Here is a 13,278-nt window from a genome sequence, read left to right as displayed (position 1 = left end):
GGTTTTTTGCTGAAATAATAACCATAAGTGGTACGTGCAGTGTGCTGTGTGCTGTTGGTAATGTGTTTTGCACCTTGGCTCCAGAGGAACACCACTTCAGTTGGCTGTATGCATGTATGGTTGAATGATAATTAAACATAAACTTGAACTTGAAGATCATCATCTGATATTCCTTCTTTCTCTTCCAACTCAGAGAGACTCAGAAACTGGAAAAGGCTGTGACGGCCAATGTTGCACTTGAATAGGGTTAGCTTGGACAGAAATGTGGAGAACACTGATCTAACTTTGATAAGATTCACATAATTTTCTTGCATTTAAAGACTGATTTCATTAAACCACAAATAATTCTGACAAATAAGTAATGCTTGCCTAATATTATTGAGTTGAATGATTCTTAGTATTCTAAGAATTTTATCAGTTTCAAAAGGCAAATTAAAGTGTCTCAGGCTTTTTCATTTTGTAAGCCATCTGACTTCTGTGTGTAACAGTAAGTGTTCAGACAGTTCATCTTTCTCGAGACAAAGCTCTTGAAATAGTCGAGAATTGACAGCATTGGACTTGATTTTATTTGCCACTGTGATAACAGTATTTAATGACTTGTGCAGCCGATCACTTAGGTGTTTTGTGACAAGATGTTGTCTGTGAATTACGCAGTCAACAGTAAGTATGTTAGGTACAGCTTTTTTCAAGAAGTAATGAGCCCATGGCGGCGTCCTGTAATTGATGGTGCCACGTTTGTTGCACAAATAAGAGTGTTGGTGAGCCAAATGACTTGCTCTTTGAAAAATTGCTCAACACCCTGAAATATTGAGCCCCCTTTGCATCTGTTTCCAGTCCTCTAGCAAATAACTCTTGAACCATGTTTTCATCTTTTATGAAGTGTACATAACCAAGAAGAAAAAATTGTTGCGTGGCAAAATTGACTTATCCAACTGCAAAGCAAATTCTGTTGTCTTAAGTACATTGCACAATGTGCCTTAAGTATTCTGAGACATTTCATCAATTTGTCTTTGAATAGAGTTGTCACTAAGTGCAATTGCTTTAATTATTTGGACTGGAGACTTATCCAAAGCTGCACTCCCCCGTTACTGCTGGCAAAATCAGTTCTTCTCCAGTTGTATGCGGTTTCCAGATTTAGCAACAAGCAATGAAATGCTGTATGGAGCACACAGACCATCACTGTTGTACTGGCAAACATGCTTTTAATTGTTTACAGTTGCCGAAAGTTTTCACAAAATGACTGAAATTAAGCCAAGTTCTTGTTTGCTTTATTAAGAGTGTATTCTCTCCAAATGTTCAGGGACCCTGGATGGTTTCATTGCCACATTTGAAAAAACTTCTTCACACAACAGATGCATTGGCTGCTGTTGGTTGTTTGGTGCTGGTATAAATCCATATTTCCGATACTCCACACTATAAAGTCTACACTTTTTCATTTGGTCTGATTCTGACATTTTTATTGTGGATTAGTGACCGTGGTCAGTCACCATTTGTTTAAGTCTAACCTCAAGCACTGTGATCAATAAAGGGGATAGTTATATTGTCATTAATAGCTCAGCCAAAACCTGACTCTCTGCCTGAAGGTGCAGAAAGTGGGGTAGTAATATACTGGTTGGGCCATGGGCTAGGGAAATGTGGTCAAAACCACTTGAAAGGGTAGATTCTGAACTTCACCCCTTGAACACCATACCCTAATTCACAGGAAATGCATCACTGCGTGATTAGAGTATAGGAATTGTACTAGCTAACACTGTACTACGTTAGTGAATGGCAATAATGCGCAGGAATAACAATATTTCTTCAGTCTAGATTTCTCATGATATGCCAAAAACAGAAGTGTCACATTGCTTTTCAACAACTATAATGTGCTTCAACTACAGACTAAGAAAATGGTGGGTTAGCAAGAGATGAGGTGATTATGTGAACATTGTAATCAATTATGAGGCACTGAGGATGAAATGCTTATAATAATTAATTAATTTCTTAAATTAAGCTTGTAACGTTGCTGCCTCTCCACCAGATGAGCTAAATCTTTTCTACGCTCGATTTGATATCGCCAACACGGAGCCCCTGAGAACCACTGATACGACCTGCACCTTGCTCATCTCTGAGGCTGCAGTATGCTGGTGTTTCCAATGAGTGCACGGTCACAAGGCTGCAGGACAGGACGGCATCCCAGGGCGGGTACTCAGAGTGTGCACGGCACAACTGGCAGGTGTGATTTCAGGCATTTTTAATCTCTGCCTCTCCCAGTGTAAAGTGCTCTTCTGCTTTAAAATATCCATCATTGTCCCTGTACCTAAAAAGACCAAGGTAACATGTCTGAATGACTGGCATCCTGTCGCACTCACCTCAATAATAAGCAAATGCTTTGAGATGCTGGTCAAGGACTACATCTGCAGCTTGCTACCACCTACACTGAACCCCCTATGATTTGCCTACAAACACAACCGATCAACAGATGACGCAATAGCCACAGCTCTACACACCATCCTTACACATCTGGAGAAGAGGGATGATTGTATGAGAATGCTGTTCTTGGACTACAGTTCAGCATTCAACACCTTAATCCCTTCCAGGCTCGACAAGAATCTCAGAGACCTCGGCCTTCACCCTGCCTTGTGTAGCTGGATCCTGGACTTCCTGTCAGATTGCCGGCAAGTGGTAAGAGTGGGCTCCCTCACCTCTACCCCACTGACTCTCAACACAGGAGTCTCCCTGGGCTGTCCTAAGCCCTCTCCTTTACTCTCTGTATACCCATGGCTGTGTCGCCACCCACAGCTCCAATCTGCTAATTAAAGCTGCTGACGATACTACACTGATTTGCCTAATCTCAAATAATAATGAGGCAGCCTCCAGAGAAGAAGTCATCACCCTAACACAATTGTACATTGCACATTTAGACAGAGACGTAACGTAAGATTTTTACTCCTCATGTATATGAAGGATGTAAGTAATAAAATTAATTCAATTCAGTTCAATTGTAATCCCTCAGATACCCCCTTGCCCACCATCTCCCCTTTAACTTTATCGCCCCTTTAGAAACTCCCACCATCCCCGGGAGGTGATATGATCCAACTTGGAAACCACTGATCTACGTAGACTTTAGCAAGGCTTTTGACAAAATTATCATGGAGGCTAGTTCAGAAGGATCAGTTATTTGGCATTCAGGATGATGTAATAAATTGGATCCAACATTGGCTTAGCAGTAGAGGCCAAAGAATGGCAATAGAAGGTTGCCCTCAGACTGAAGGCCTGTGACTAGTGGAGCGTTGCAGGGATCAGTGCCAGGCCCGTTGTTGTCTGTCATCTATACTAATGATTTGGATGATAACATGGTTAAAAGGATCAGCAGATTTGAAGAGGACACCATGACTGGGGGCATAGTGGAGCGCAAGGAAGGATATCAATGCTTGAAAAGGGATCTGGACCAGCTTGAAAAAAAGGCTTAAAAATGGCAGGTGGAATTTAAAGCAGACAAGTGTGAGGTATTTCATGCTGAGAGGACAAGCCAGGATAGGACATACACAGTGAATGGCAGGGCACTGAGGAGTGTGGTAGAACAAAGGGATGTGGGAATACAGATCCATAATTCCCTCAAAGTGGCATCACAGATGAATAGGGTCACAGTAGCATTACAAGTGCACAGATACAAATATTTAGAGAAGTAGAAAGAATAAAAAATAAGTTACCACAAACAGTAAAATGGGAGGGGACTTCCCTGGCTATAGGTTGACTCATAGATCCTAATAGCTGAGGGTAAGAACGACCTCGTATAGCGCTTCTCTGGAGAAGCACAGTTGTCTTAATCAAGAGTTGAGATGTTACAGTATGTTGAAATTGTATAAGACATTGGTGAGCTCAGATGTGGAGTAAGGTGTGCAGTTCTGCTCACCTATCCACAGGAAAGATACCAATACAATTGGAAAACTTACTTCCCACCCATCACACCACTGGCATTTGGGGCAGCAATGAAGGTCCTCATCCTCTGCCTGTACAGAAAGACTCTTCATTGCTGTTTCCATTACAGTTGTTTTTCGACCAGTCAGCGTTGTTAGCCCTGAGCTGAAATTGAAAGAGTACAGAGAAAATTTACAAGGACTGGAGGACATGAGTTATAGAGAAAGGTTGAATAGGTTAGAACTTTATACCTTGGAACATAGGAGAATGAGGGGAGATTTTATAGAGGTACTGTATACAAAATTATGAGGGGTATCGATAGGTAAATGCAAACAGGCTTTTTCCACTGAGGTTGTGTGTGACCAGAACTAGAAGTCTTGGGTTCATATGAAATATTTAAGAGGAAGTTGAGGGGGAGCTTTTTCACTCAGAGGATGGTGAGTATGTGGAATAAGCTGCCAGCAGAAATGATGGATGCAAGTTCAATTGCAACACTAAGAGAAGTTTGGATAAGTACAAACGTTTGTACATGCATGAGAAAGGTATGGGCTATGGTCCAGGTGTGGATCAATGGGACGAGGCAGAATATCAGTTTGGTATGGACTAGAAGGGCTAAAGGGACCGTCTCTGTGTTGTAGTGTGTGCTTTAGGACTCCATGACTCTATATTGACTCAGTATTAAACTGATGCTGTAATCTTAACAATAGCCAAGAAAGAGCAATGAGCCTGAAGACATTTCTTGTCCAGTTAGGTATTCATTCTCAGACCCTTGAGGTTCAGAAGGAGCTGGAATGCTTCACGTACATTATTATGAAAATCCTGGATCCCCTTCCTGCTCCTTACTCCCCATTCTCACTTTCTTTGCAAAATCAAGTCTTAAGTTACACCAGGTAGTCAGCAGGTCAGAAAGAAAGGAACAACTAACATGACAGGAACCAAAATAGTACTGGCTGATGCAGCAGCAATTGATAAATCAATACTGCAGACAGTTAATCTTCAATCACCTTCCTCACCTTGGAAAGGGTTTCTCATTTCCCCCACTTTCTTCCCTTCCCCTTCTGAAGGTTTAGGCTTTCTCCCAGATGTCAGCAGAACGCTGGACCTCCTGTAAGATGTACCATTATTATTATGTAAACCAATACATGTATGTCATAATACTGAAGTTAACTGTGAGTATAACAGGGGTAAGAAATTATTTTGGAGATCATTTCAGTTCTATTATTTTCAAACTAGGATATGCACCCAACTGAATGTTGAACTTGAGCAGGAATGACATCAAAATTCACCTCTTTCATGATTGGTGTAAGGAATGTTCGTTTGATTTTTGTTTTGCTCGGTGCTGCTTTGAGATCTGACTTGAGAGCTGCTGCTCACCTGTCAAAACAATAATAATTGTTAGTACTCTGAACATTCACAATGCTGGAATTCAAAAGGGTAAAAGTCTTGTAAAATGGGATAGATCAGCACAGATCACTAGCATCGTCTCATCAGATACCTACAGATGGACAGTATTTTCAAATTCTGGATAAACACCAAGAACTGACAGCTGTGGATTCTTCCTTCCCTCTACTTGGGCACTCAATTAATTATGGTGCCCCAAATGTTGATCCTGATAAACTAAACTAGCGATGGAGATCGAAGCGAGTGTTTCAAAATGTCAGAAAATAAAATCCAGGAAGACAGTGCCAGATATCTAAGTTGCACATTGCTTTCATATTCAGCAACATGTTAAATTGTGTCAACCAATTACCCATTCAAAATGTATTTCATAAAGATATTCAAAGTTTGGTGAGAAACCAAGATAAAATTAAAGGAGGGAGGAATCTAGTTTAGAATTCATTCGGAAGATGAATGGGAAATGTTTTATTTAACTATTAAAAAGAAATAAATTCAAAACTGTGCCATTAACCCAGGAGCTGCAGTATTCATAGCTTTAGAAGAAAACTTGTCAATAAATTCCAGGTGGGAAGAATGATTAATGCAACAAACATCAAAAGATTAATAATTAATAGGAGAAAACAGCAGAAACTTAAAAGACCCCTTTTACTAATACAGGGAGCTGAGACAGAATTAGGCATAGTACAGTATTGACCTGTCCTCTATTTCTCCCTCACCTCATCCTATTCATCTCACGATGACCACACACTAATAGTGATTGCTAGCAATTTTAATGTTATTTCAGGACTACAATTCCTGATCCTTTTGTAAAATTCTGAGCTTTTCCATCCACACAGCTAATAGAGACCTTATTTAATTGTACATGAATATCTCTCTTGGCAAACTGCATCTATTTCATCCTGAATACACCAACTATACAATATCTGAACTGAATCTAAATGTAACCAACTTTATGCACAGACATTCTGCATATAACATTCATACAGAATATTTTTGAATTTTATTCAAATAAATCAACTTAGATTTTAAAATTGTAACTATTATGAAATTATTAACAACAATGTTTCAAAAATACAAAGAGAGAACATGTGTGCATTATTTCTCTGAGAAGAGAATCCAGCAGGAACCAGAAACTATTATTAACCTACAGTACAAATGAACATCCCCCATGTGATTCTGTTCATTGTTACTGAGAAAATATCTTTTGTCTTACTTAGAAACAAACCAGACAGCCAGAATAAAGTTAACCCTCGTGGTGACACCATCCACAGTGCTACCATATGCTGGGAACATGCTCACATTTTCTGCCTCTACAGTTGAAACTGAAGGACTGTATTATGATTCTTGGGCAGAGCGTATCTGAGGCCTATTTAGAACATCAACACCATCAATCACATCATGCAGCAGAGACCAGCTGGATGAACCTTGGCTGTCATGCTGGGCTATTTGTCATCTGGTTATGTCTGCTACACATATAACACTCCTTCAGTCCCAGAACAATTTTCTTTACTCCAAAATATCTCACTTGATTCAGGAAACACATGATTAATAAAGCAGAAGAGTTTAAAGATGAAGGTCAAAGCAAAAACTCTAAACCAAATATAATGCTCACTCATGTTTGATTCAGATCAGATTTCATCACTCATTTGTGAATTATTAGACCATTTCCTTCTATTGTATCAAAAAACTAGAAAAAACGGGGTAAGCATAAAGTATTTTCCTTTCTAAGAGATGAATTAGAATTAAAATGACAATACACTGTTTTCTCCAAAACATATTCAAATCTTCCTAAATAATATAGTTAATTAACAAAAGCAATTACAAAATTAATCAACATGATTCAAAACTCCTAGTTAACTTCTTGTAAAATATAAATATGATAAATTCTTCCACAGGAGGGCCAACATTTAGTGCCAACCTCAGATTTCCCTCAAAGTGAATGGCTTGCAGGCTTTTACAACAACTCAGCCACACTGCTGTTGATTTGGTATCACAGAAATGGTAAAGCAACAGGTTTCATTTGCTGCAGAGCATTAGTGAACCAGGTGAGATTTTAAGGACATATATGCCACTATTAATGAAAATAATTTTTTATTAAAGATTTGTACATGTCAGCTGAATTTTGCTTGCCCTAATTTCATGATGGGATTTGAAACTGTGTCTCCAGATTATTAGCCAAGGCTGCTAGATTCTCTTCTTCTCTTAGAGAGTTTCCCAGGTTGAAGTTGAAATGTTGCCTCTCCAGTTCAGTGGGTTATGAGGTACGTGATGAGGCCAGCATGGGACCCACAAATCTGCTGCAGATGTGACAGGGGTCATTGATGCAACAGGCAGATAGGAGATTTGGGAATTGTTTCCATTCTTTCTGCCATTTAGGCTGGGCTTCTGTACTCCTGATGTGGACTTTAGATTCTCGGTGCCATCTCCAATACTTTTTATGTATTTTCTGCAGTCATAGGCAATGGATTTCTCAGAGTCAGATGGAAGTTCCATCTTGTTTTCAAGAAGGCTTTGTAAATATCTTTGAAATTATTTACCACCTGGTAAACTCCTACGATGAAAATAGATGTTGACTACCCGCTTCAGATGTGCTATGCCCACTGGAAACAGCTAAGGTTATTCCAGCTTCAGTGCTATGGATTTGACCGGGAGGGGACAGTGATATTGCATAACTTGTCAGTGGATTTGGTAGATTTTGCAGAGATGTCAAGGATGAGATTGCGAATGTGTGACTGAAATTGCTCTTTGCCGAGTTTTAGAAATTTCAAGGTCTGCTCTTGAGATCTTACTGTTTTTCATTAGGCAAGCAGCCTCTTGATCATTTGGACTGCTGATGAGACAGAACTAAATGGTTTGCTGTGAGATAGAATCAAAGACAGAGTCATGATTAAGTAACACTTTGAGGTATTCTAGCCAGAAGACATTGGCGATCTCCCTAACCTTGAAAAGCATTCATTCATTCTTGGCTCTCAGTAGGGTTGGGATTGAGTGTCTAAGAGAATAGATGACCTTCATGGTGCTAAAGAATCTTGCATGTCATGGTTACAGTGAGCTGCTGGATATCATTGGCACTTTAGTTCCTGGGTTTTCTGCTGCATCCATAGTGCTGTTTGCTTCTTTAGAATATGGTTGAACCTTTAATCCAAGAACTTCCTGCATTTGCATTTGATTAGCTGGTCCTGTTTTGATGGACTTGGGAAGCTGCTGAACCCCCTGTGGCATCTAATTGTTTAGATTCATCAGGATGCCTCAGAGGTATTTTCTGGAAAAGAAAACAATTTATCAGGGTCTTTGAGACCTTCAGAACTGACTTTGTTGCGCAGTGTTTCAGTTGCAGCCTCTATTTTGGGCCCAGGCCAATGCGGATAACAGAGGTGGTCAGTCCAATAGTCATTGCTACCTGAAATTATGCAGACTTCCTTGTAACCTTTAGCTTGTTTGACGTTATGATCTAACAGGTGCTACAGCATGAATCAGGCATGTTGCCATGAGGTCTTGTGCTTGCCTGGCTGACAAAACAAAGTGTTTGTTGTAACAATACTCTCTGCAAGGCGTTTTGCCAGGGGAAAAATCCAGGTGGAGTTCCCTACTCCCTAATTGCTAATGAAGTCATTCCAGAAACTTCCGTGCTTTCTGACTCTGGGATTAGTTATCCAGGGTGTTCTTCTTTTGATCTTGAGACCAGAGTATAATCCTCTTTGGCTTATCCATACAAACATCATGGCAAATGTGCTGATCACCTCAACATGTTGGATCTATGCTAGAGTGAGTGTTATGAGATGTTCACTTAACCGACAGAAGTCTAACACATGCTTGACAGCAAGTCTCGCCCATGAAGATTCCCTTTCAAAAGTAAGTGAACTTATCGCCTCATTCCTTGAGCTGGTCGCCTCCTTTCGATCACTTCTCACTCATGGTGCTGGGGTGGCAGAGCAGTAGGGCGGTTAGCACTTTGTTTTCCAGCACCAGGGATCACCGATCAAGGTTCAATTCCCACCTTCGTCAGGAATTCGTACAGTCTACCCATGACCGTGTGGGCTTCCCCTGCGTGCTCCGGTTTCCTCCCACATTCCAAAGACGTACAGTTAGGGTTAGTGAGTTGTGGACATGCTATGTTGGCACTGGAAGTGAGGCAACACTTGCAGGCAATCACAGCACAATCCTCAGACTATGTTGGTTATTGACACAAAATGACGCAGCAAGTTCTGATGTTTCAATGTCCATGTGATCAATCAATCTGATCTTTACATAAAGCTAATCTTTAATGTCAGTGTACCTGGGCTACAAAAGCAGAGGGCTGTTTAGCTCTTTCATCGGGAGGGCTGTCTATAAGGACTCTCATATTCCAGGTCCCACATTTTATGATCAGGAACGGAAGTTGCCTGTGACAAATAACTTCTTTTAACTTTTGATGGCTGTTTCATGTCATTCTTGTAGTGGCAATGGGTCCGAGACAACTGGAGACCAGGCTTTGCTGCGTGGACATTAATATACACAGAAGTGAATGCATACCTAGATACCTGTTAGCTCACGTGCACTCACTTACTCACAAGCACGCTCAGACAACAAAGTTTTGCTAGTTCTACCCTCACTCACTATTCATCACCCCCTCATCTTTGATATTCCTCTAGCCCGAATTTCCTCCGTTTTAGAGTTCCCCCACTCCATACCGACTAACCTTCTCCTCCCCTTATCTCATGCATCTTCTTTCAAAACTTGACGTTCTCCACCTACGTCCTAACCTGGCACTATCCCTCAGTTCCGCTTCTCTTAGCCTTTCCTTCCCACACCCCGCCCCCCAACCCTTTCTCTTGCACCTGTCTACTCACCTTCTTTGATCCAGGTACATCATCACTCACTTTCCTTTAACCCTTCATTCTCTCCCCCGCAAACATCCTTTCCCTCCAATCTCCCTAGCCCTGCCCTCTACCATGATGCCCGTAGTGGCATTAAATTCTCCAGAACAAACACTTCCTTGGAAGAGTAGATAGGATGAGAATTACTGGCCTTGAATTCAGCATAATTTTGAACTAGCTTTTGGTTAGCATTAAGAAAACTAAAATCACAAAGGACCACAGGAAAGTCCTCTCATGGCTGGTATTGTAGCTCCTATGTAGGAAGTGAGTGTGCTCCCTGGAATTCATTCACCTCAAAAAAGAATTCCCACAGCCCAGTGTGGAGAAGCTCCTGCAGAGGTGAGTGCCGAGCATGTTGACAACAATAAACTCAACATCACCACCATCGTCTTCCCCTCCTGTCATGTCCACGTTCTCTGTGGCAGCCTCACTCTTAATCTCGTCATACTCAGATTTATCTGACTTGACTTCCTCTTCGACTTGTGATGCATTTGTACTTGATCCACCTTTGGATTCTAACAAACTTGTAGCTGGTGCAGGCGACTCCATGGAACGTGTCAAACTACTTGTTCTGGGCTTTTCAAAGAAGGGCACGAAGAACTTGCTCGACTTCTTGGCTTTCCCCGCCTCCAACTTTCGTCTCTTCCGTCCTTCAGCTCCACTTTCCTTCTTCTTCGTGAAAAAACGTTTCATGGTCTTCTTGCACAATTCTCTGAAATAAGGCCATCCTAGTGTTTCTCACCCATGATAATCAAAGACAGATCATACATCTGAAGAAAATTCTTTTTTCACTATCCGAGGATGGCTTGCCTGATTTTAATAGAAACTGCTCAGTGGCGCCCAGGGCACATGCCATACCTGCCATACCTTAGATACACCACTGAATGGCATATGCTGGCTCAGTCCTGCAATCAAGTCACCTTAGTGAGTGCAGGGCACTATTAGACACAGGTAGCACCCACACCAAGCTCTCGCAATTCTCAAGATGTGATCTCACTAAGGCCTTGTATTATTGTAACAAGACCTGTTTATATTCACATCCTCTTGTAATGAAAGCTAACATACTATCTGTCCTCATAAATACTTGCTGTACATTCATACTCACATTCACCTACTAATGTTCAAGGACACATGGGTCCTTTGCACATTAACATTTTCTATCTTTCACTATTTAAATAATACTGCTTTTTTTCTAACTAAGTGGATAATTTCACATTTACCCATCTTAGCCTGTGTATATTTGCCCACTCCATCAACTTGCCAAAACTACCTTGAAGCCTCTTTACATCTTGCTCAAAACTCTCGAGTTTGCCAAGATTATTGACGTTGGCAATATTTCATTTGGTTCCCTCACTCACACTATCAGTTTGGAGGCTTCCCAGATGGAAAATGAAGTTTTGCTCCTCCAAACTGAGTTTGGCCTCATCGTGGCAGTAGAAGAGGTTATGAACTGACATGTCAGAACGGGAAATGGGAAGTCAAATAGTAGTATATTTACTGATTAGATGGGCCTCAGGTCCTATGTTACTCCACTAGTCACAGTTCGTCACCCCAAGAAAGACTTATTTATTCTTTCTCTGTTTCCTGACAGTTAACCAATTCTCAATCCACCCCATTTACCTCGTATGTAAGACATTACCAATAGTCTTTGAAAACACAAATACCCCATATTTACAGATTCTCCCTTATCTAATCTACCAAATACAACCTCAAGAAACAGGTTCGTTATATAAAGTTTGCTTTCATAAACCAATGCTGACTTTGTCTAAGTCCATTGACAACTTCCAATTGTCCTCTTATCACATTTCCCATAATCTATTATGGAAGATTACACCTTCTGGTAGTCCTCATGTTCTCAGGATCTTGCCAGAATATGCCTTTAACCTTAATGTACTTCTTGATAACTGCTATGTTAAATATCAGAATCAGAATTGAGTCAGGTTTATTATCTTTTGCATAAGTTGTGAAATTGTAAACACAAGAGACCTGCCTTAGCACTTCCTCCTTCACTACCATTCAGAGCCTCTTCACCAGCGAGTCTATCAGGGTCATCTACTGTATCCGGTGATCCTGGTGTGGTGTCCTCTACATCAGTGAGACCTGATGTAGATTGGGGGAACCACTTTGTCAAACACCTTCTTTCCCTCACCACAAAAGGCAGGATTTCCCGGTGGGCACCCATTTCAATTCAACTTCCCATTTCCCATTCTGACATGTCAGTCCATAGCTCCTTCTCCTGCCACAATGAGGCCGAACCCAGGCTGGAGGAGCAAAACTTCATATTCCACCTGAGCAGCCTTCAAACTGAACACTGATTTCTCTAATTTCTGGTAATTCCTCCCCCACTTTCTTCCTTTTCCCTTCTCCCCACCTATCCATCACCTCCCTCTGCTGCCTTTCCTCCTTCCATGCCCACTATCCTCTCCTATTAGATCTCTTCTTCCTCAGCCATTCACCTCTCCCACCTATCACCTCCTAGCTTCTTACTTTACACCCCTGCCCCACCGACTCATCTACATCCTCACCTGGTTTCATCTTTCACCAACCAGCTTGCACACCCCCCTCCTCCTCACCTTCTTATTTTGTCATCTTCTCCTTTCCTTTTCTGACCTGAAGAAGGATCTTCGCCTGAACCATCTTCCATAGGTGCTTCCTGATTTGCTGAGTCCCTCTAGCACTTTGTGTGTGTTGTGGAATTCTTTGTTTCCCTGCAACAATACAGGGCAGGACATAAAAATTACTATAAATTACAATAAATAAACAGTGCAGGAGAGGAATGGCGAGGTAGTGTTCATGGGCCATTCAGAAATATGATGGCAAAGGGGAAGCAACTGCTCCTAAAACATTGAATGTGGTTCTTCAGGCTTCTGTACCCTCCCCAGTAGTAGTAATCAGAAGGGGGCTTGTCCCGGATGATGAGGGACCTTAATCATGGATGCCACCTTCCTGTGGTATCTCTTTTTGATGACATCCTTGACGTTGAGGAGGGTTGTGCCCATGATGGAGCTGGCTGAATCTACAACTCTCTGCAGCCTCTTTTGATCTTGCACTTTAGAACATCCATACCAGACAGTGATGCAACCAGTCTGAATACTCTGGACATCAGAGTATTCCTTCCCAAGAT

At 41.3% G+C, this 13,278-nt stretch overlaps 1 long non-coding RNA gene across 1 annotated transcript; it reads right to left on the bottom strand.

The window, feature by feature from the left end:
* Positions 1-1,149: 1,149 nt before the first annotated feature.
* LOC140731446 (uncharacterized) lies at positions 1,150-12,826 on the bottom strand. The gene is made up of 5 exons (XR_012099830.1): positions 12,728-12,826; positions 5,187-5,274; positions 4,914-5,005; positions 3,936-4,065; positions 1,150-2,299 (listed from the first exon to the last, which is right to left on the bottom strand). It is a non-coding gene; the product is annotated as an uncharacterized lncRNA (long non-coding RNA).
* Between the last annotated feature and the right edge of the window lie 452 nt (positions 12,827-13,278).

This window comes from Hemitrygon akajei, chromosome 8 (assembly GCF_048418815.1).
Source record: "Hemitrygon akajei chromosome 8, sHemAka1.3, whole genome shotgun sequence".
NCBI lineage: Eukaryota > Metazoa > Chordata > Chondrichthyes > Myliobatiformes > Dasyatidae > Hemitrygon > Hemitrygon akajei.
This window is presented reverse-complemented; position numbering and strand designations above follow the sequence as displayed.